Genomic DNA, 23,464 nt, shown 5'->3' on the forward strand with positions numbered 1-23,464 from the left:
CAGGTGTCGAGTCCAGTCACATATCGGGTAGCTCCTTAGTCAATAGTAATTAATACTAGTTAATCATAATTATTTGTATTTAGCCATAGTATCCACCTGTACTTATCGTTCATATTATAGAAACCTTTATAGTGTATAGTTAGTTAATAAATAGTTTTGTTCTTTAACAAAGCTGTATGTTCTCTAATTGAATCAACCAGAAAGACATCGCCATCCAGGAACATATCAGACGCTGGGCTGTGCATAATGATTATTCACTGTGACTCAGGGTTGCTTGCCCTATTCACATAGAATCCAGTTCCCTGCAGATGGTGACACGCCATTTTGAACTCGCACTTACAGCAACTTGTCATGCTAAAGCTCAGTGAAGTTAAATGGTCACTGGCTGCAATAACCTCTGGCCCAATATGTGCTGTTAAGCATAGGGATGTTTTTTGAGGAAAATAAGTATCCATTTGTACACTTTAAGCAAACATCAGCTGCAGTTGATGCTGTGTAATAAGGAAGAGTCAATTATGTAGACAAAAATGATCTCTATTTAATTGCTCTAATGACCATATTATACCCATGTAGTTCCGGATTAAATTATTTGTACAGTATCACACAAGAAAACACTGCAGTTGACTCAATGACGAATCAAATAGCTGATCAACTTTCTGTCAGCTATGATTTTATATGCGAGGTTTGATGGACAATTTTACGAACTGCAAGTATTTTGTTTAATGTTTGATTTCCAGAAGTTTTTTTCAAAACAACAAGCAAAGAATGTTATTAGCTGATTATATCTGCTGAATGGTGAATACGTTGTGACCACTGAATTTTGTCTAAACGTAGACCCATTTAGTAAAATTAATTTATTCATGCAATTATTGATTTACATCTGTTCAATGTGTTATTCAATCATACAATGTCATACAGACGTAAGATTGTATTGATTACAAAACAAGAAGATTGTATTGCAAATCTGAAGCTAAACAGAGGGCATTGCTGACCTGGAGATAATGTATATAAGCCTGTGTATAGATTAATGTTGGAAGGAGAGCTAAGTGGAATAAGCATTTGGTAAACACTGCAAATCATTTATTTGACTAACGAAAAGCCAATCATACCCACAACCAGACCTGCATGCTGAGTGATTGACCTCTACCAATCCTTTAATAATCAGGTTACCATTACTGTAAGCCCATTGCATGGCACAATTGAGACTGCCTCAGGACAATACTGAATGACCTCAAATGTGCTACTGTGCCTTGTACTGCATTGTTCCAATCTGCGATAAAACCGATACTCACCTTCCTCATCAAAGGACTGATTTTCTTGGTCATTTTGAAGACCAACATGTTCAAAAAATAATGAGAGTTGTGATTCTATTCTTTGTTTATCCAGGTATTCTCAAATGGTCAGGATATTACATTTTAGGCAGGATTTCCCACACACCTTTTTGGGGATGGGGTGGAGATTCGTGCTCGAAGCCCAAAACGGCTTTTCCGCTGGCGGGATTACCCCGATCAGTTGTCTCTGTTCCCCGCTAATGACGTAACGGGGATCGTGAGTTCAAAAGTCAGGAACCCCTTTTGGAACCAGTTAAATACACAAATCAGGACTTTCTGCCTCAGAGCCCCACCCACCCACCTTAAATTGTCCACTTACGCTGAAGTGAATTACAACTGTTCCCACACAATGTACACCTGGCAAACTCAACCTGCAACAGGCGCACAGGTGGGTACAGCTCATCACTAGGAGAAGGTCATAACTGGGCATTGCCCCTGCCACTATCTTGGTACTGTCCTGGAAACTGCCCAGGGCAGTGCCTGGGGTTGGGGGGGGGTTCCGTGGTTAGAGGAGGTCTGTGAAGAAGTGCTGGAGAGTTCTGTGGGGGAGGTGCCAGGGTGTTCGATGGTGGTGGTAAGGGGGTAGTTCTGTGGTGGTGGTGGGGGTGGAGGGTGTAATTTTTAAAAATTTTGTAACAGCATCACGTTGTGGGTCCCATCCCATCATTTCTTTTTTAACAAAATGATTAAAAATAGGGCTGGGGAAGCGGTGGTGTAGTGGAATGGAGATTCAGAGAGCCAGGGTAATACTCTGGGAACCCGGGTTCAAATCCCACCATGGCAGATGGTGGAAATTGAATCCAATAAATATCTGGAGTTAAAAATGTCTAATGATGACCATAAAACAATTGTCGATTGTCGCACAAAGCCGAGCTGGTTAATTAATGTCTGTTCGGGAAGAAAATCTGCAGTCCCCACCTGGTGTGGCCCACATGTGACTCCAGGCACACAGCAATGTGATCGACTCTTAAATGCCCTCTGAAATGGACAAGCTAGCCACTAAGTTTTATCAGACTGCTACAAATTCAATAAAAAGGAAAGAAACTGGACTCACCACACTGGAAACAACAACAGCAAACCCAGCTCTATCGACCCTGCAAAGTCCTCTTTACTAACACCTGGAGGCTTGTGCCAACATTGGGAGAGATGTAAAGGACCAGCCTGACATAGTTATACTTGCAGAATTATACCTTACAGATAATGCCCCAGACAACACTACCACCGTGCCACCGGCAGAACAAATCCAGCAGAGGGGCGGAGCCGGCACAGTGGCATATGGTCGGTCGGGAATTGTCCTGGGAGTTCTCAACATCAACTCTGTTCCCATGAAGTTTCATGGCTTCAAGTCAAACATGGGCAAGCAAACTGCCTGCTGATTACCATGTACCCTCCACCCACAGCTGATGACTCAGTACTCCTCCATGTTGATCACTGCTTTGAGGAAACACTGAGGGTGGCAAAGGCACACAATGTCCTCTGGGTAGGGGACTTCAGTGTCCATCACCAATACTGGCTCGGTAGCACCAATATTAACCCAGCTAGCCAAGCTCTAAATAACATAACTGCTAGACTGGGTCTGCGACAAGTGGTGAGTGTACCAACAAGAGGGAAAAACATACTAGACCTCATCCTCAGAACCTACCTGCCGCAGATGCATCTGTCCATGACAGTATCAGTATGAGTGACCACCACACCGTCTTCACATTAAAGGATACTATCCATTGTGTTCTGTTGCACTACCATCATGCTAAATAGGATAGATTCAGAACAGATCTAGTAACTCAAGACTGGGAATCCATGAGGTGCTGTGGGCCATCAACGGCAGCAGAATTGTACTGAGCCACAATGTATAACCTCATGTCCCAGCATATGCTCCATTCTGCCATTACCACCAAGCCAGGGGATCAACCCTGGTTCAATGAAAAGTGCAGGAAAGCATGCCAGGAGTAGCACCAGGCAAACTGAAAAAGGATGTGTCAATCTGGTGAAGCTACAATAAAGGACTACTTGCATGACAAACAACATAAGCAGCAAATGATAGACAGAGCTAAGCAATTCCATAACCAACGGATCAGATCTAATCTCTCCAGTCCTGCCATATCCAGTTGTGAATGGTGGTGGGCAATGAAACAACTCATTGGCGGAGGAGACTCTATAAATATCCCCATCCTCAATGGCGGAGGGGCCCAGCACATCTGTGCAAAAGACAAAGCTGAAGTATTTGCAATAGTCTTCAGCCAGTAGTGTCGAGTGGATGATCCATCTCGATCTCCTCCTGATGTCCCCAACATCACAGATGCCTGCCTTAAGCCAATTCGATATACCCCACGTCATATCAAGAAACAGCTGAAGGCAATGGACCCTGACATTATTCTGACAATTGCACTCAAGACTTGTGTTCCAGAACTTGCCGGGCCCCTAGCCAAACTGTTCCAGTACAGCTATAACCCTGGCATCTACCCGGCAATGTGGAAAAGTGCCCAGGTATGTCCTGTACACAAAAAAGGACAAATCCAACCTGGCAAATGACCACCCTGTCAGGTGACTCTTGTCATGTGAGAGTACCTTTAAGATATGGATGTTTAAGCAATGTACCTTTAAGAAAACAGTGATGTCAGAGAGTGGGTGGAGCTGAGGTCAGGTCAGCCATTTTGCGGTTTAGTTTTGCAGTTTTGAAAAAGAGCTTGTGTGTGTCTGTGTGTTTCCAGAGAGCTGCAGTTTGGAGGAAAAGAGCTGGGTGTGTGTCTGTGTTTGCAGTGAGCTGGATCTCTGCCATGAAAGACTATCTCTGGATCATTTGGGTGATTTAAACTCATAATTGTAAAGCCTTTAACCTGGTGTGATTCTGTTTAAAGGTGTTAAGTCTCTTGTAAATTTGAAGGAACATTTTGAGGAATTATTTACTGTTGCAATATTTTCTGAGTTATCTTTGAAGTAAGGGGTGTTAAGAGATCCAATGTTTATTTAAGATGTTAAGTTGAGTTAATGGAATAAACAGTGTTTTGTGTTTAAAAACCCACGTGTCCATAATTGTAACCCCACACCTAGGGAACAAGCCGTATGCTAGGAAAAGCAACAAATACATTAAAGGGAGAGGTTGGTTGAACTCCATGATACATTTTGGTGTTCTGAAAATGCCTTGCCCATAACAATTGGGGGCTCGTTGGGGATAAAAGTCTATCTATTGGATTGGCTTTTGTGAACTTAAAGACAGTGAAGGATTGTTGCTTTTCCAGTGTGGTATTTTAATTTAAGTGGGGGAGAGTGTTGTGAACAATGGCTCTTTCAGAGGCTCAGAAGTTTTTGGGGGTGGAGAATGTCACACGTAGTACCTTATGGACAGAAACGAAAAGCAGACTATTAGATTTGGCAAGAACACTGCAGTTAACATTACCTGACAAAATGCGAAAAGATGAGGTAATTATAGTGGTGGTCAGCATTTAAAGTTGCCCGAAATAGATTTGGACTCATTGGAAATGGCAAAAAATCAGTTGCAAATTAAACAAATGGAACATGAGAAAGAATTAAAGCGGCTGGAATACGAGAGTGAGAGTGAGGAAAAATAAAGAGAAAGGGAGAGAGAGGAAAAAGAGAGAGAGAGAGAGAGAGGAAAAAGAAAAGGAGAGAGAAGAAAGGAGAAAAGAAAGAATAGCCCGAGCAGAACAAAAAGAAAAAGGGAGATACAGATCAGGGAAAAAGATAAAGAGAGCGAGTTTGAACTTCAGAAAATGGCCATGAAACATGACAATCAGTTAAAATTGGCAGACGTAAAGGGAAACGTACAGTTGGATGATAGTGATGAGGATAGTGAGAAAGAGCGTCATAGTCGAAGGCTTGGTGGGAATCGATTTAAATATGTCTAAGCATTGCCAAGGTTTGACGAGAAGGAAGTGGAAGCCTTTTTCATTTCATTTGAGAAGGTAGCCAAACAAATGAAATGGCCACAGGACATGTGGGTGTTACTGATTCAAACAAAGCTGGTAGGTAGGGCTAGTGAAGTGTTTACATCACTACCGGAGGAGGTATCTGGAACGTGTGAGGAGGTGAAGAAATCCATCTTAGGTGCATATGAACGCGTGCCTGGAGCCTACAGACAAAGGTTTAGAAATTTAAGGAAAGAATTTGGTCAAACGTACATGGAGTTTGAAAGGCTCAAACAGAGTAATTTTGATAGGTGGATAAGGGCTTTGAAAATAAACCAAACGTATGAATCTCTCAGAGAAATTATACTTTTGGAGGAGTTTAAAATTCAATTCCTGATGTAGTGAGAACTCATGTGGAAGAACAGAGGGTTAAAACTTGTGAGAACTCATGTGGAAGAACAGAGGGTTAAAGCTGCGAGATTAGCAGCGGAAATGGCAGATGATTATGAATTAGTTCATAAATCAAAGATTGGTTTCCGACATCAGTTTCAGCCGGTGAGGCGTAGAAACTGGTGACATGAGAAATACTCAAGTGGTAAAGGTAAAGGTGATCTGATGGGAGACAATAAAGAGAGTGTACCTCAGATTAAAAAAGAAATCCAGGAGGGTGGAAAAGAAATGTTTTCACTGCAATAAACTAGGCCATGTAAAGTCACAGCGTTGCTGGTTGAAAAAAAGCACTGGGAAGGCTGATGTGGTAAAACAGGATAAGACAGTGGGGTTTGTTAGAGTGGTAACGGTAAGCCCAAATGAAGCGAAGGGGGTGCAAACGATTGTACAGCCTATTCAAGAAGTAATTGTTAAGAAGGTGCCAGATGTCTTTAAAGAATTTACTTGTGTGGGTAAAGTTTACTCATGTGTATCAGGAGGAGCAGGTAAAGAAGTCACAGTTTTAAGAGATACAGGGGTTAGTCAATCTTTAATGGTAAGAGATGAGGAATTATGTATTTTGGGAAGAATGTTGCCAGAAAAGGTGGTGATATGTGGAATTCAGGGTGAGAGGAGTAGCATTCCATTATATAAGGTAAGGTTGGAAAGTCCAGTGAAGAGTGGTGAAGTGGCAGTAGGAGTAATAGAGAAACTACCTTGTCCAGGAATACAGTTTATCTTGGGTAATGATATAGCTGGATCGCAGGTGGGAGTGATGCCTGCTGTGGTTGATAAGCCAGTGGAAAATCAGTCAACTGAAGTGTTGAAGGATGAATATCGGGATTTTTCTGGATTGTGTAGTAACAAGGTCGCAAAGTCACAGGTTAAGACAGGAGGAGAAATCAAAGAGTGAAGATGAAGTTGAAGTGCAATTATCAGAAACGATTTTTGATCAGATGGTTGAAAAAGAACAAGAACAGGTGGAGGATGAGGCGGATATTTTTAGTTCAGGAAAATTGGCGGAGTTACAACTGAAAGATGTAGAAATAAAACGGATACATCAGAAAACATATACGGAAGAGGAATCTGAGAGTATACCAGTGTATTATTACCGTAAAAATGATGTCTTGATGACAAAATGGAGACCTGTACATATGCAGGCAGATGAAAAGTGGGCAGAAGTTCATCAAGTAGTATTGCCGGTAGGGTATAGAAAGGAGGTGTTGCGAGTTGCACATCAGGTACCAGTGGGAGGTCATTTGGGAATAAGGAAAACTCAAGCTAAAATCCAGAAACATTTTTATTGGCCTGGACTACATAAAGATATAGTGAAATTTTGTCAATCATGTCACACATGTCAAGTGATAGGGAAACCTCAAGCAGTGATAAAACCAGCGCCCTTAATACCCATTCCAGCATTTGCGGAATCTTTTACAAGGGTCCTAATCGATTGTGTAGGACCGCTTCCTAAAACAAAAAGTGACAATCAATATCTTTTGACTATAATGGATGTGTCTACTAGGTTTCCAGAGGCCATTCCAGTATGTAATATTACAGCTAAAAGGATTGTGGGGGAGTTACTTAAATTCTTTACTAGATATGGACTACCCACAGAAATTCAATCGAATCAAGGAACAAATTGTACTTCAAAGTTATTCAAAGAAGTTATGGATAGCTTAGGAATAAAACAATTTAAATCAACTGCGTACCATCCAGAATCGCGGGGAGCGTGAGAAAGGTGGCATCAGACATTAAAGACAATGTTGAGGGCGTGTTGTCAAGATTATCCAGAGGATTGGGACAAAGGAATCCCATTTGTATTGTTTGCAATTAGGGACGCACCTCATGTGTCTACCAAATTTAGTCCTTTCAAAGACATTTTTGGTCATGAGGTAAGAGGACCACTTAAATTGATTAAGGAAAAATTGGTGGGTGAAAAATCGGAAATTACACTATTGGATTACATGTCAAATTTTAGGGAACGATTAAATAGAGCAGGTGAATTGGCTAGACAACATTTGAAAGGTGCACAAAATGTGATGAAACGGGTAGTGGACAAGAAATCCAAAGTTTGTAGTTTTGCCAGTGGGGATAACATTTTTGTGTTGTTGCCAGTGGTAGGGGAGCCTTTAAAAGCTAGGTTTTGTGGATCGTATCAGATTGAAAGGAAATTAAATGAGGTGACTTATGTGGTAAAAACACCACATAGAAGGAAGACTCACCGAGTGTGTCATGTGAATATGCTTAAAAGGTACTTTGAAAGGGAAGAAGAGAAAAAGGAGGTTTTAATGATTCTAACTCATAGTGATGAACCAAATCCAGATGACTGTGAATTCAATGGGCAGCGGACTTTCAACAGGCATTTGACTGCCCGAAAGCTGTGATCACCAATGTTCCTGTATTGGTGAATTACAAGGGACTCTGTGGTCAGATTGAACTAAATTATCTGATTCTGAAGAGAAATGCCGAGGAGTAGAGGAATGGATGGATTGTGCAGAGACTTTGTTCAAAGAGACTGTCAATCGAGAATGATTTCGGTTGGAGGAAGAAGAACAAGGAAAAATGGACTATATTATTATACCTGTTTGAGTGTGTTGTTTTCTTTAAATGAAAATGTATATTTACTGCGTACATTTCTTAGTGGATGGTGCAAAAGTAAAAAATGAAACCATCTTGAAGTTGATGGGGTTTTTTTTTCTTGGGGGAAGGTGTCATGTGAGAGTACCTTTAAGACATGGATGTTTAAGCAATGTACCTTTAAGAAAACAGTGATGTCATAGAGTGGGTGGAGCTGAGGTCAGGTCAGCTATTTTGCAGTTTAGTTTTGCAGTTTTGAAAAAGAGCTTGTGTTTCCAGAGAGCTGCAGTTTGGAGGAAAAGAGCTGGGTGTGTGTCTGTGTTTGCAGTGAGCTGCATCTCTACCATGAAAGACTATCTCTGGATCTTTTGGGTGATTTAAACTCATAATTGTAAAGCCCTTAACCTGGTGTGATTCTGTTTAAAGGTGTTAAGTCTCTTGTAAGTTTGAAGGAACATTTTGACGAATTATTTACTGTTGCAATATTTTCTGAGTTATCTTTGAAGTAAGGGGTGTTAAGAGATCCAATGTTTATTTAAGATGTTAAGTTGAGTTAATGGAATAAACAGTGTTTTGTGTGGAAAAAACCACGTGTCCATAATTGTAATCCCGTACCTAGGGAACAAGCCGAGTGCTAGGAAAAGCAACAAATACATTAAAGTGAGGTTGGTTGAACTCCATGATACATTTTGGGGTTCTGAAAACGCCTCACCCATAACACTCTCCATCGTCAGTAAAGCGATGGAAGGAGTCATCAACAGTGCTATCAAGCGGCATTTTCTTAGCAATAACTAGCTCACTGATTCTCATTTGGGTTCTGCCAGGGTTACTCAGCTTCTGACCTCATTGCAGCCTTGGTTCAAACATAGACCAAAGGGCTGAACTCCAGAGGTGATATGAGAGTGACTGCCCTTGACATCAAGGCAGCATTTGATCGAATATGGCATCAAGGAGCCCGAGCAAACCTGGAGTCAATGGTAATCAGGGGGAAAATTGTCCACTGATTGGAATCATACCGGGCACAAGGGCACAAAGGAAGAAGGTTGTGGTGGTTGGAGGTCAATCATCTCAGCTCCAGGACATCACTGCAGGAGTTCCTGAGGGGAATGCCCTAGGCCCAACCATCTTCAGCTGCTTCATCAATGACCTCCCTTCCTTCATAAGATCAAAAGTGGGGATGTTCACAGATGACTGCAATGTTCAGACCACTTGCGGCTCCCCAGATAATGAAGCAGTCCATGTCCAAATGCAGCAAGACCTGGATAATATCCAGGCTTGGGCTGTCAAGTGGCAAGTAACATTTGTGCCACACAAGTGCCAGGCAATGATCACCCCCACCAAAGGAGAATCAAACCATGGCCCCTTGACATTCAATGGCATTACCATCACTGCATCCCCCAATATCAACATACCGGGGGTTACCGTTGACCACAAACTGAATTGGGCTAGTCATATAAATACTGAAGAGCAGGTAAGAAGCTCGGAATCCTGTGGCGAGTAACTCACCTCCTGACCACCCAGAAGCCTGCCCACCATCTACAAGGCACAAGTCAAGAGTATAATGGAATACTCTCTACTTGCCTGGATGAGTGCAGATCCAACAACACTCAAGAAGCTTAACACGATCCAGAACAAACCCATATGATTGTGACCCCCTTCCACAAACATTCACTCCCTCCACCACCGAAGCACCGCAGTGTGTACCATCTACAAGATGCACTGCAGTAACTCACAAAGGCTCCTTAGACAGTACTTTCCAAACCTACAATCACTACCATCTAGAAGGACAAGAGCAGCAGATATATGGGAATACCACCACCTGGATGTTCCCCTCCAAATCACTCACCACCCTAACTTGGAAATATGTCGCCTTTCCTACATTGTCGTTGGGTCAAAACCCTGGAACTCCCTCCCTAACAGCACAGTGGGTGTACTTGCGTCACTTGGACTGCAGGGTTCAAGAAGACAGCTCACCATCACCTAGAGGGTGTCTCCACCACTGAATACGGTGTGAAACACCCGGGTGCATTATTAATCAGGACCAAAATTCTTCCATTTTGAGACTAAGGGCAGGATTTTCCATCCCGCAGCCCCCATTTTCCAGTGCGGCGCACCCCCGCTGGAAGTGGGATCCTCTGCCCTGCCAAAAGGCCAATGAGTGTTCCCATTGTGGGCACACCCACACCGCGGGTGTGAGTGTGCTGCCAGCGAAGCAAAGGATCCCGCCGACAGAGAATCCAGCCCTAAGTCCTAAACGGGGGGTGGGAGCATGGAGTGTTTCCCGCTGCCATGGCCAGTAGGAAAACACGGCAAATCTTCCAGCCCTGACCTCATTAATTTGGTGTGAATGTAGGGCTTGTGGTCTGGAGCACCCTGCGGCTGAAAGATTGTCCTCCTGAGAACGAAGATGGATTGCAGAATACTGAATCTGGAAAGTCCACCTGCAGGAGCTCCCCTGACCCAATGCTGTCGTGTTCCAGGGTCTACGGTTGTGGGGGACCTCCACACTGCACTCTGGTGGCAGCCCCATGCATTGTTCAGATGAGTCCTGACATTGGCACACACGTATGAACGTGTTTAATGCCAGGAATTTTTCTCATCAACACAGTGGAGAGTGTGATGTGGATCGTCGGGCCATCTTCTGCATCCCATTATCGGGAAGCAAATGAGCTTCGCATTGTCCTCTGGTGGGTTTTCTGACCTGCCATGGTGGGCACCAGCGGGAGATCCCACTTTAAATTCACGCTGACACGAAACCGATTTCTGGCCCTCCTGCCACATTTTCCCACCGGGCCCATCATCAATCATGCCTGCAGCAGCATAGGACAATACCACTTTTGTGAGGGCCACGAAGAATCCAGCACGAGTTGAAGGATAGAAAGAAATAACATTTATTTGCAACGTATATATACAACAGCAGCAGCAGCATCTCCTTGCTGCTCACTCTCCTCCAGCCGGTTCCAAACTGGCCAGCTTTATTTATGCAGGGAATCCGCTCATGATTTCTCCGCCCCCCTCACTGGGGAAGCTCATATTCCCAAAGGATTGTGGGATTGCCATTAGTCCCCAGCCAGTGGTAAGCAGGCAGGTTATAACACCCACCCAAGCTCGAGGCAGGAAGAGCTAATGTGTTTTCCCACCAGCTGCCACAGTGGGAATCAGTTCACCTTCCTGTCCTGCCATGTAACTTAGGTCATGATTCAGCAGGGTCCCTTGTCTAGCGCGTTTAGCTGGGTGTTTCCCAGCATGGGCAGTGCCGAGAACAACCCCGCTATCTAAAGGGACTCTGTTTTATTTCTGGGCCCCTATGGGGAACCCTCCCGCTGTGGCCGCACTTAGTCTCAATTCTTGCTTTGCTCCTCAGTGCAGAAAGAGATTGGGGAGCCATTTTTAAATGGCGCTCCTATCTTGAGACCCCAAACATGACCTTGGATTCCCTCCTTCACCCCAACTCACCAAAAGGGGGTCATGAAGCTAACCACACCCCACCTAATAAGGGCAGGGTGCCCCTGGCCTGATCCCCAGCATGGTCAAAATGCCACCTGGGCATCTTTGCACTGCCAGCCTGACACCCTGGTAGTGCCATGGTGCCAGGGGAGCAGAGTGAAACTAAATAATTACCTTCTCTTACTGACTAATCAGGGTGAGTTTTATTTGGAAATGTAGATGCGTGTAATTGTGTGCACCGCTTAGCTTGTGGTCAATTTAAAGAACTGGCAACAAACCATTTCGGTTCAAATGAAGAGAATTATTTATTCTCACATTTGTCCCAAAAATTGAACTCGTGCATTAAACACTCAAGTATGTTTTAGATTTGAGTAAACCACAAACCATCGCAAGTGTGAATTTCACAGACAGTATTCATCTTGACATGTCCATTCAGGGATAGATCGCTGGTCATGCAGTTAGGAACTTTATCTGAAGTAAACTTCAGATAATCTGTGTTGAAGTTGCAGTGGTCACCTGATCCTTGGCAACCATTTTAGCCACCCTGTGGGTGTCCATATGAGCACACTCCATGGTTCAAGTTATGAATATAACAAAATCTTCCTGATTTGTTTGTCTTGACTATAACTGTTTCAAGCTGCTGAACTTTCTTATTGTCTTTCCTATTATCTGGTGAAAATAGAAAATATGGAATAAAAATACCTGTACCTAATAGGTTGGCATATCAACTGAGATTTTATAATATATTATTACTTTTAAGAGGTACAATGTTGTCATGTTTGTTATATCAGGGTTATGACTGTCGTGTTATTCACCCTGGGGTAACACGGACTGCAACGCGATGCAGTTAAATGATCAAGCATACACCAAACGTAGGCGTTGGTTCAATAAGATGTATTGAACTTCAGTAACGAAGCACACAGCTGCCTGTGGGTTGATTCTCTACTACTCCAAGTAAACTAACATTAACTATCTAGACCAGGTTAGCTCTGATACACGTGTAGAAGGTATAGAATGATATGTACACCCTGACTGTCACTACGGTTGTCACCAGTGGAAAGAGGCAGAATGCTGATGCCTCGTGTGTTTTATAGTTGGAAGCCCCCCTCTGGTGTTCTGTCTGGTGATTGGTCGTGTTCTGTTCTGTTTGTTGATTGGCTCACCTGGGTGTCTGTCACTGCCTGCTTTTACCTCATAATGTGCATGGGTGCATATTAAGACATCCTCCCTTTTTAAAAAAATTTGTCGGCTGCTTAGAGCATATACGACATATTTACAAAAGTAACTATATACAGCAATTGGTGAGTGAATGGATGTAGAACAAAACAACAAAGAAAATTACAGTACAGGAACAGACCCTTCAGCCCTCCCAGCCTGCATCGATACAGATCCTTTTTCTAAACCTGTCTTCTATTTTCCAAGGATCTACTTCCCTCTGTTCCCTGCCCATTCATATATCTGTCGAGATGCATCTTAAATGATGCTATCATGCCCGCCGCTACCACCTCCGCTGGCAAAGCGTTCCAGGCACCCACCACCCTCTGCGTAAAAAACTTTCCACGCACATCTCCCTTAAACTTTCCCTCTCTCACCTTGATATCATGACCCCTTGTAATTGACACCCCCCTCTTGGAAAAAGCTTGTTGCTATCCACCCTGTCCATACCTCTCATAATTTTGTAGAGCTCAATCAGGTCCCCCCTCAACCTCCGTCTTTCCAACGAAAACAATCCTAATCTACTCAACCTTTCTTCAGAGCTAGCACCCTCCATACCAGGCAACATCCTGGTGAACCTCCTCTGCACCCTCTCTAAAGCATCCACATCCTTCTGGTAATGTGGCGACCAGAACTGCACGCAGTATTCCAAATGTGGCCTAACAAAGTCCTATACAACTGTAACATGACCTGCCGACTCTTGTACTCAACACCCCGTCCGATGAAGGCAAGCATGCTGTATGCCTTCTTGACCACTCTATCGACCTGCGTTGCCACCTTCAGGGTACAATGGACCTGAACTCCCAGATCTCTCTGTACATCAATTTCCCCCAGGACCCTTCCATTGAACGTATAGTCCGCTCTTGACTTAGATCTTCCAAAATGCATCACCTCGCATTTGCCTGGATTGAATTCCATCTGCCATTTCTCTGCCCAACTCCCCAATCTTTCTATATTTTGCTGTATTCTCTGACAGTCCTCCTCGCTATCTGCAACTCCACCAATCTTAGTATCATCTGCAAACTTGCTAATCAGACCACCTATACCTTCGTCCAGATCATTTATGTGTATCACAAACAACAGTGGTCCGAGCACAGAGCCCTGTGGAACACCACTAGTCACCTTTCTCCATTTTGAGACACTTCCTTCCACCACTACTCTCTGTCTTCTGTTGCCCAGCCAGTTCTTTATCCATCTAGCTAGTACACCCTGAACTCCATACAAATTCACTTTTTCCATCAACCTGCCATGGGAAACTTTATCAAACGCCTTACTGAAGTCCATGTATATGACATCTACAACCCTTCCCTCATCAATTAACTTTGTCACTTCCTCAAAGAACTCTATTCGGTTTGTAAGTCATGACCTTCTCACAAAACCATGCTGCCTATCACTGATAAGTCTATTTTCTTCCAAATATGAATAGATCCTATCCCACAGTACCTTCTCCAACAGTTTGCCTACCACTGACGTCAAGCTCATAGGTCTATAATTCCCTGGATTATCCCTGCTACCCTTCTTAAACAAAGGGACAACATTAGCAATTCTCCAGTCCTCCGGGACCTCACCCGTGAGCAAGAATGCTGCAAAGATATCTGTTAAGACCCCACTATTTTGTCCCTCTCTTCCCTCAGTAACCTGGGATAGATCCCATCCGGACCTGGGGACTTGTCCACCTTAATGCCTTTTAGAATACCCAAAACCTCCCCCTTCCTTATGCTGACTTGACCTAGAGTATTTAAACATCCATCCCTAGCCTCAACATCCATCATGTCCCTCATCTTGGTGAATACCGATGCAAAATACTCATTAAGAATCTCACCCATTTCCTCTGACTCCACGCATAAATTCCCTCTTTTGGCTTTGAGTGGGCCAATCCTGTTTCGAGTTACACTCTTGCTCCTTATATACGAATAAAAGGCTTTGGGATTTTCCTTAACCCTGTTAACCAAAGATATTTCATGACCCCTTTTAGCCCTCTTTATTGCGCGTTTGAGATTTATACATGTACATGTAAGGTGTCTAGCTGCAGAAACATAACAGTATATATTCAAAGGAACTATTTATAAGTCCAGTCATTGGGGCTGTTGTTGGATTCTTGTGGACCGCCTGAGAGCTGGAGACGGGGATGATGGTGTCTTGACAGGTTGGCATGCAGCCAGATTGGTGGCCTCGTGGAGCGAGGTGTCCGGATAAGGCAGAACGATATCTGGGAACGTGAGATGCGGTGGTGGGCAGGCAAGTTTGCATAGTGCCCTTTTGTTGCGCCTGACAATAGATCCATCAGCCATGCGAACCACAAACGACCTGGGAGCAGCCTGTCGAACAACAACAGCTGGAGCTGACCAGCCTCCACCAGGCAACTTGATGCGAATAGCATCCTTCGGAGAGAGCACAAGCAAATCAGTAGCATGAGCATTGTGTGTCAGCTTTTGCCGGGTTCTGATCTGCTGCATCTTTCGCAGCACTGGAAGGTGATCCAGGTCAGGTACATGAATGGTCGGAACAGTCGTCCACAGGTTACGATTCATAAGGATCTGTGCCGGAGACATACTGTTGGACAGGGGGTTGCCCTGTACGCCAGAAGAGCAAGATTAAAGTCGCTCATAACCGTGAGTGGGATTCCATGCCTGACTAATGCCTCCTTGCAGGCCTTTATGACAGTCCTGGATGTTAGGTCAGACAGTTTCACTACCTTAGGGTAACTGGAGAAGTAATCAATTATCAGGACGTAGTCACACCCATTGGCGTGAAAAAGGTCAACTCTGACCTTCGACCCCGGAGAGGTCACGATTTTGTGCTGCTGGAGCGTTTCTTTGGGTTGAGCAGGCTGGAAGCGCTGGCAGGTCGCACAATCGAGGACCAAGTTTGATATATCCTCATTGATGCCGGACCAATAGACAGCCTGCCGGGCCTTGCGCCTGCAGTTCTTAATACCGAGGTGTCCCTCGTGTATCTGCGTGAGCACCAAGTTCTGGAGGCTACGCGGAATGACGATGCGATCCAATTTCAGGAGGATCCCCTCGACAACAGTTAGGTCATCCTTAACATTATAGTATTGGGGGCATTGCCCTTTCTGCTAGCCATTCGTGAGGTGATGTATGACCCGCTGCAGAAGAGGGTCCTTGGCAGTCTCTTCTTGAATGATGACGGGTCATTCGTCAGATGTCGGGAGGGTGCTGGCACACAGTTGCACCTGTGCCTCAATGTTGTGTATGAAGTCTACCTGCTCACATGGTGAGGTGATGGCATGTGACAGGGCATCCGCGATGATTAGGTCCTTTCCAGGTGTGTAAATAAAATCATACCTGCGGAGTCGAAGGAGAATGCGCTGGAGCCTGGGCGTCATGTCATTTAAGTCCTTGTGTATAATGTGCACTCGGGGTCTGTGGTCCGTCTCTACCGTAAAGGTCGGGAGACCATAGACATAATCGTGGAATTTCACAATGCCAGTGAGAAGGCCCAGGCATTCTTTCTCTATTTGAGCATTTCGTTGCTCAGTGGGGTCATGGCCCTTGACGCGTGGGCCACTGGAGCCCAAGGCGAGGAGTCGTCCTTCTGGAGGAGCACCGCACCAATGCCGTCCTGGCTGGCGTCTGTGGAGATTTTAGTCTCCCTCGCTGGGTCAAAAAAAGCTAGAACAGGAGCGGTGGTTAGCTTCGCTTTCAACTCAAGCCACTCTGCTTGATGTGCGGGTAGCCACTGGAAAGTGGTGGACTTCTTCACCAGGTGCCTGAGGGCCGTGGTGTGTGACGCGAGGTTGGGAATGAACTTCCCCCAAATATTTACCATCCCCAGGAAGCGGAGGACCGCCTTCTTGTCCTCTGGGGTCATCATCGTGTTGATGGCCTTGACTTTGCCTGAGTCTGGTTGCATGCCCTGCTGGGAGATCTGATCACCCAGAAACTGAATTGACGACATGCAAAAGGAGCATTTGGTTTTATTTAATTTCAAGCCGTTGGCATGTATGCACCTGAAGACTTGTTGCAGACGAGAAATATGTTCATCCGGGGTCGTGGACCATATGATGATGTCGTCAACATAGACCCGCACACCGTCAATGCCCTCTAGCATTTGCTCCATTATTCGATGAAAGATTTTGGAGGCCGAAACAATACCAAATGGCATGCGGTTGTAGCAATACCTTCCGAAAGTTGTATTAAACGTACAGAGCTTCGTGCTGGACTCGTCCTGTTGTATCTGCCAGAAGCCACGCGATGCATCCAGCTTTGTAAAGAGTTTGGCATGTGCCATCTCACTCATCAGCACCTCCCGCTTCGGGATCGGGAAGTGTTCCCTCATAATGTTGCGGTTCAGATCCTTGGGATTTATACAAATGCGTAGTTCTCCAGAGGGCTTCTTGCCACAGACCATCGAGCTGACCCAGTCAGTTGGTTCCGTCACCTTGGATATTATTCCCTGATCTTGGAGCTCCTGCAGCTGCGCCTTTAGACGGTCTTTTAGGGGCGCCAGCACCCGGCGTGGCGCTTGGATGACAGGCGTGGCATCAGACCTGAGCAGAATTTTATAGCAGTAGGGCAGCGTACCCATCCCACTGAACACATCCGGGTATTGCAATAGTAGCTCCTCAATGTCGGACTGAAGAGTGCTGTTGGCAGAGGACATGGCATGTACACGCTGGACGAGTTGGAGTAGCTTGCATGCATGGGCACCAAGCCTTGCCGGGAATGACAATCTCAAACCGCAAAGTGGCCTTGATGGCCTTGTTGGATACATGCAGGTGACAGGACCCTAACGCAGTGATGGCATTTCCATTGTAGTCGAGCAACTGGCAGGCTGGTGGAAGAATTGTTGGCTGCCTTTGGATACGAGCAAGATCTGCTTGGTGGATTAGATTGGCCGAAGCACCGGTGTCCAGCTTGAACTGGATGCCACTTGTACTGTGGCAGGCCATTTGTCCACATAATCCACATTAAGGATGGGTGCGTGTGTGCTGAATGCGAGGAGGTCTTGCCATGCATGATGATGATGCCGACTCAATATGGGGACTCCGGGCATTCATCCTCTGGATCCGTGATGGGATCAGGTTCCAAATCCAGCACCCCTTGATGCACACTTCGAACGGGTCTGCGTTGGAACTGGGATCGCTGGCCCCCTATTGGAGGTGCAGACCTGCACAAAGCCGCATAATGGGCTAGCTTCTTGCAGTTGAGACATCGCCTGCCTCTTGCAGGGCATTGCCGCTTTAAATGGGCGGTACCACAGTTGGGGCACGTCATCACATCAACGTCGTGACGCTCGGTGCGTCTTCGCACATGCGCAGTGCGGTCAGCTGCTGCTCACACCTGCGCAGTGTAGTCTTTGGCTGCTTCATTTTCCTGACCGTAGTGTGCTTGCATGGGACCCCTGGAAAAGCGCGCGAAATGGCCGCCTTCATCGATGCTCAGGCGCCGCATTCGGGCGATGGCCTGTACACTCTCAGCCTCGTGGGAGGCAAGTTGGCCCTGCTCTGCTGACTTAAGGCATAATAGCGACTTTTCGCCTGTTCGTGGACTTTGCACGTCTCGATGGCCACTGGCAGGGTCATATTTTTATTTTTAGGAGCTGCTCCCACAGGGCGTCGGAGTGGACGCCAAACACGATCTGATCTCCGATGAGGGAGTCAGCGGTGTGTCCGTAGTTGCAGGATTGCGCTAGAATGCGAAGATGAGTAAGAAAAGACTGGAAAGGCTCATCCCTACTCTGAAGGCGCTGCTGGACGACATAACGCTCGAAGCTTTCGTTCGTCTCGACCTCACAGTGACTGTCGAATTTGGCTAAGGCGGTCTGGAACTTGGTCTTGTCCTCACCGTCGACAAAAGTGAGCGAATTGAAGATTTGGATGGCCTGGTGCTCCGCAGTCGATAGGAGCAGCGCGATTTTCTAGGCATTGGACGCACTTTCGAGGATCGCGGCCTCAAGGTATAGACTGAATTTCTGCTTGAAGACCCGCCAGTTGCCGCCAAGGTTCCCGGAGATCCGGAGCTGTGGATGTGCCTGGATCCTTTCCATGCCGCTGGAAGGCAGTTGCTGGTCGTCAGTGAATTTTCAAAGGTAAATTACTTAGAAGCAGTAGCCGCTTCTGGTATGATGTTATTCATCCTGGGGTAACACGGACTGCAACACGATGCAGTTAAATGATCAAGCATACAGCAAACATAGGCGTTGATTCAATAAGATTTATTGAACTTCAGTAACGAAGCACACAGCTGCCTGTGGGTTGACTCTCTACTACTCTAAGTAAACTAACATTAACTATCTGGACCAGGCTAGTTCTGATCCACGTGTAGAAGGTGTTGAATGGTTTGTACACCTTGACTGTTACTACATTGTTACCAGTGGAAAGAGGCAGAGTGCTGATGCCTCGTGTGTTTTATAGTTGGAAGCCCCCTTCTGGTGTTCTGTCTGGTGATTGGTCGTGTTCTGTTCTGTATGTTGATTGGCTCACCTGGGTGTCTGTCGCTGCCTGCTTTTACCTCATGATGTGCATGGGTGCATATTATGACAATGACTGGATGACAATGTTGAACGTGGTGCTTTTTAGGCACCCAGTGGAAAATTGGTGAATATTAAGGAAAGAACTACTTTGCATTCCACAATGATATCATGCACTTATGTGTAAATGCCAAAAGTATTTAAAATTGTCGTGCAATATATGCTAAACCAGCAAAATTGATGAGAGGGAAATGTATTTTGCATTATGATCAGATTGCACATATTGAACTAATGTACTTTATATGAACTGATGATTTTTATGCACTGTCATTTTGTTTAGAAATGCATATCATGAGTAGGTGGTAAGATCATAATATGTTTTCGCAGCAATGATGCAAGTGCTAAAACCATCTCAAATTTCCTATTCCTTTCAAAGTCCTTGAACATGTTGCAATCCAAAGTCGTGACCATTTTTGCACAAATCTATGTTTGAACTGCTCCAATCGGGTTTTTGCTCCTGCAACATCCCTTATCAAAGTCACAAGTGATCTCCTTTTCATGACGCTGATCATGCTAATCTGCCATCATCTTTCTCAACCTGCTTGCTGCCTTTGACGTGATTGACCTCACCGTCCTCCAGCAACATCACTCCTTTCTTCTGGGACTGTCCTCATCTGGTTTTGTTCCTGTCAGTCAGAGCCAGAGAAATACCTACATTGACTTATTTTCCCACTCTCACTCCATTACTTCAGGACAGCCTAAGGATCTTTTCTTGCCTCTTTCAATTTCTAATCTACATGCTTCCTCAAGGTGACATTCATTCAGAAACTAACAGATAGCAATGCGTTGCAACAGCTGAGATAGTCTCACGTGCATTACTTCAAGATATTACCATGTAAGGTTTTTAATTTGCCAATGGATATATTAGATTGAATAACAATGATTTGGTTTATGAGTATAACTGTGTCAATAAATCTCTGTCTTTAGATAATACTATAAACAATGATATTGGCTGTCAGACATTTTTTTCTTTCTTCTGACCTCCTACAATTTTTAAGTTAAATAGGCAAAACTTGAAATTTCCAGCATTGCAGCAGTAGAAAATTCCTAACCAAATAAAACCTCACATACTTTATTTCAACAAGAATGAACTGAATGGACTGCTTTGCTGAATCAATTTTTTAATACATGCTGCAGGTTTTATTCTGCTGCTTTTTGTAGATGGTAACAAGTGATTTAGTGTGCAGTGGGTAACAATTTTATGGCCAATTTTATAGGATCTTCGCTCTACGAGTGTGTGTCGTTTTATGTTTTTTGGTTTTGTTTTCTACTTTTTAGCGCAACTCTTGAATTGACTTCCAAAGGAATGGTAAGCAACTCATTTGATTTTTGTAGTGTAATGTATAGAAACACATCTATATGTTAGAGCTGAACATTGGATTCCAAGTGTTTGTAGTTATGCTGCATTCTGTTTCAATACATTTCCTTTACTTTATTGTGTGCCGTGGAAGAGTGTTGAGATTGCTATTCAATTCCATATATGGCAGGAATAATTTTAAAACCAGCACACATAGATTTTTAAAAAACATTTCTATCTTTCAGAAAAATGCATTAACTCTATTGATCTGTGACAGCATTCTGCCATTAAATACTGCTCAATGTCCAGGACTGTGAATCGTGCCCTGAAATTAACTGAATTCCTTTCTTTTGTTTTACTGACCTCAGCAGTGTGTGTAAGAGTAGCGTTTCATCATCTTCCACTTAATGTTTTTCTCCTTGAAGAACCTCATCCCTCCGGAAAAGCATGTGCATGAAACAAATTGCATGCGACTGATTCATGACCATCTGGTACAATGTTGGCTACAATGTCTTGTGTCGCTTTGGTTTCAAAGAAATTGCATAATGTCCTGGGTTTTGTGGTAGGCATGGTGGGGAAACTGTCAGTATTTGTCGTCATTACTCCTCTAAAACTGACAGCAACCTCTGGATTCCACATAGTTTATTGCAGAAATCCAGAATTTGCTGTCAGTGACACTACACTTCTCCAAGGATGCACTGTCAAAATATTCCAGGACTTGAATATATTGGAAATGTCCAAATTGACAAGGACTTCCACTCTTAGGCTCTTTGCCTCATTGTAAAACTCCTGGATAAAGTTGTACCGTATTGAACAATGTGCAACTGCATTTTGAATGGCATTCCATGTTTGTAATTTTGGTTAAATAACCACAGTAACTGTATTGTGTTTGTTGAATTACAATTTATTACATCATGGTAAATTCTACAATTAAAAGCGAAGGGATTAATTTTTTGTCTTGGTTTTCTATCTGTAAGAATGCTTCAATGTTACCCCGTTTAATGGCATAGCTGCTGCTGGATGCCTGGAAGATTGCTTGGCATGGCACCAGACAAAAAACCTGATATCGGGAATGGGGAAATTACATCACAGAGATATTGAATCTTTGTGGGAGCTTTCTTTGAAGTCGGCAGTGAGCATCATCATTGCTTTCCCTCTGACTGCAAATTCCAGCCTATTGAGTTTTAGATTCTATCTTTGAAAGAATTCAGAAAGAACAGGAGAAAGATGGCAAGCCTCATATATATCACTATTGGGAAGTAGAAGGGCACGTATTTGTTTAATTTAATTTCCGCTTTACAAAATAGGCTGGATGGTTTGATACAATGAACCCATTAGATCATACCAGATCATACAATTGACTTTTACATTATCTTGTGCATTTCACGAAATACTTGATAAAGGACTCTACCCAAAACCTTTTGACCCAAATTGCTTGCTTTTTTTATAGCTAATGCAATATGGCAGGAATTTAATGCTAAGATACCGTTTTAGGCGCAAAACTAGGATTATCAAATTCAACTTCCATTGCCTATATAATTATTGATATTCAAATACTAAATAGTATGACAGCATGTTTGATCATGTCTGTAAAATTGTTCAATTTAAAGAATGAAACATGACATTTATACGATAAAATGTTATCATCGAGGAACTATTTTGTTCTGTAATAAAATACTTTATTTCAAATATTTACCTGAAGAAAATGGCTGTACTTTGTCATTGAACTGGGGAATTCTATTAATGGACTGAGTAAATGGTTCAGTTAAACAACTTGAGGCAGGGACTTTTCTCATTGAAATCTAACTTTCTGTTGCAACTTTTATTACTTGATACACAGAAAACTAATGACACAGTATCAAAGAAGGTATGGAAGTGTTTCTAGTTAGACATTATTTTGTAGAAGTCATTATGTGATTTCCCATAATCCTCCATGTGTAGTTACTCACTTAACTTTCAGTGATCTTGTGACAGTCATTGATTGTCCAGTTTGATTACTGTACATCAAATATATAATATATGCTATTTGACTGTTTCTGTCAGGACAACCACCACAGACACAAAAAACAATCACACAAATCTTTCCCAGCAACTGCACAACATTTATTCTGGAAAGTAATAAACACACAGGCGTTATCCCACATTAGGGTTCATATAAAAGTTTTAACGTTCTCTAGCTTCACTTTTACGACAATGTCATCTGAGTATCGTTATTTGATAGCAGTCATCACATTATTACACCTAGAATTTATTATTTGCTTAATTAAGTATATCAATTTCTGCATGTGCAGAGCTCCATCCAATAGAATAACATGATTAGTACCATACAGAAACTTGAAACCAGACCTGAATTGCATATCGTCCTCTTCCTTCAGAGGACATTGGTGATCATAGATTGGATTAATCCATTACTATGCTTGACAAATTACTGCAGTATTTTTCCATTGGCTTTTGCAATATGGCTGACCAGAAAACCTTGCCGCTCTTGCTGATTTGCAGGCTGATAATCAATCTGTTAGGATACATTATGAACACACCTTCTGTGGCCATCAGTCCTGAAGTGGGACTTGAACCTGGAACTTCTGAACCAGAGGGAGGAAGGCTACCACTCTGCCACAATGCTTCCAAATTGGATATCACACTGACATTTTTAAATCAATATAATTGGAGTGAATGGGGAAAAGGCACAGTGTAGCTTGTTACTTCAGAGAGTCCAACTGTGCCTCATCACTAATTAATTACTTCCAAAATATTGTTCAAGTTTTGTAGGCAAATATGGGAAGTCAATCTGCACACAGCAAGATCTCAAA

General features: G+C 43.7%; 1 protein-coding gene and 1 long non-coding RNA gene across 24 annotated transcripts in view; one reads left to right on the forward strand and one right to left on the reverse strand.

The window, feature by feature from the left end:
• Window positions 1-23,464, forward strand: part of LOC140388298 (contactin-4-like) — a 3,617,424-nt gene that overhangs the window by 1,388,641 nt on the left and 2,205,319 nt on the right. For 2 of the 23 annotated variants that reach the window (XM_072472202.1, XM_072472203.1), the window contains one exon: window positions 20,636-20,666. The exons of the other annotated variants lie outside the window; for them this stretch is intronic. The gene's annotated coding sequence lies outside the window, so the exon portion shown is untranslated. The remainder of the gene's footprint in view (window positions 1-20,635; window positions 20,667-23,464) is intronic. 23 annotated transcript variants of the gene reach the window in all.
• Window positions 1-23,464, reverse strand: part of LOC140388301 (uncharacterized) — a 271,425-nt gene that overhangs the window by 238,712 nt on the left and 9,249 nt on the right. The gene's annotated exons all lie outside the window — the stretch shown is intronic.

The sequence above is a fragment of the Scyliorhinus torazame genome, chromosome 13 (assembly GCF_047496885.1).
Source record: "Scyliorhinus torazame isolate Kashiwa2021f chromosome 13, sScyTor2.1, whole genome shotgun sequence".
Lineage (NCBI taxonomy): Eukaryota > Metazoa > Chordata > Chondrichthyes > Carcharhiniformes > Scyliorhinidae > Scyliorhinus > Scyliorhinus torazame.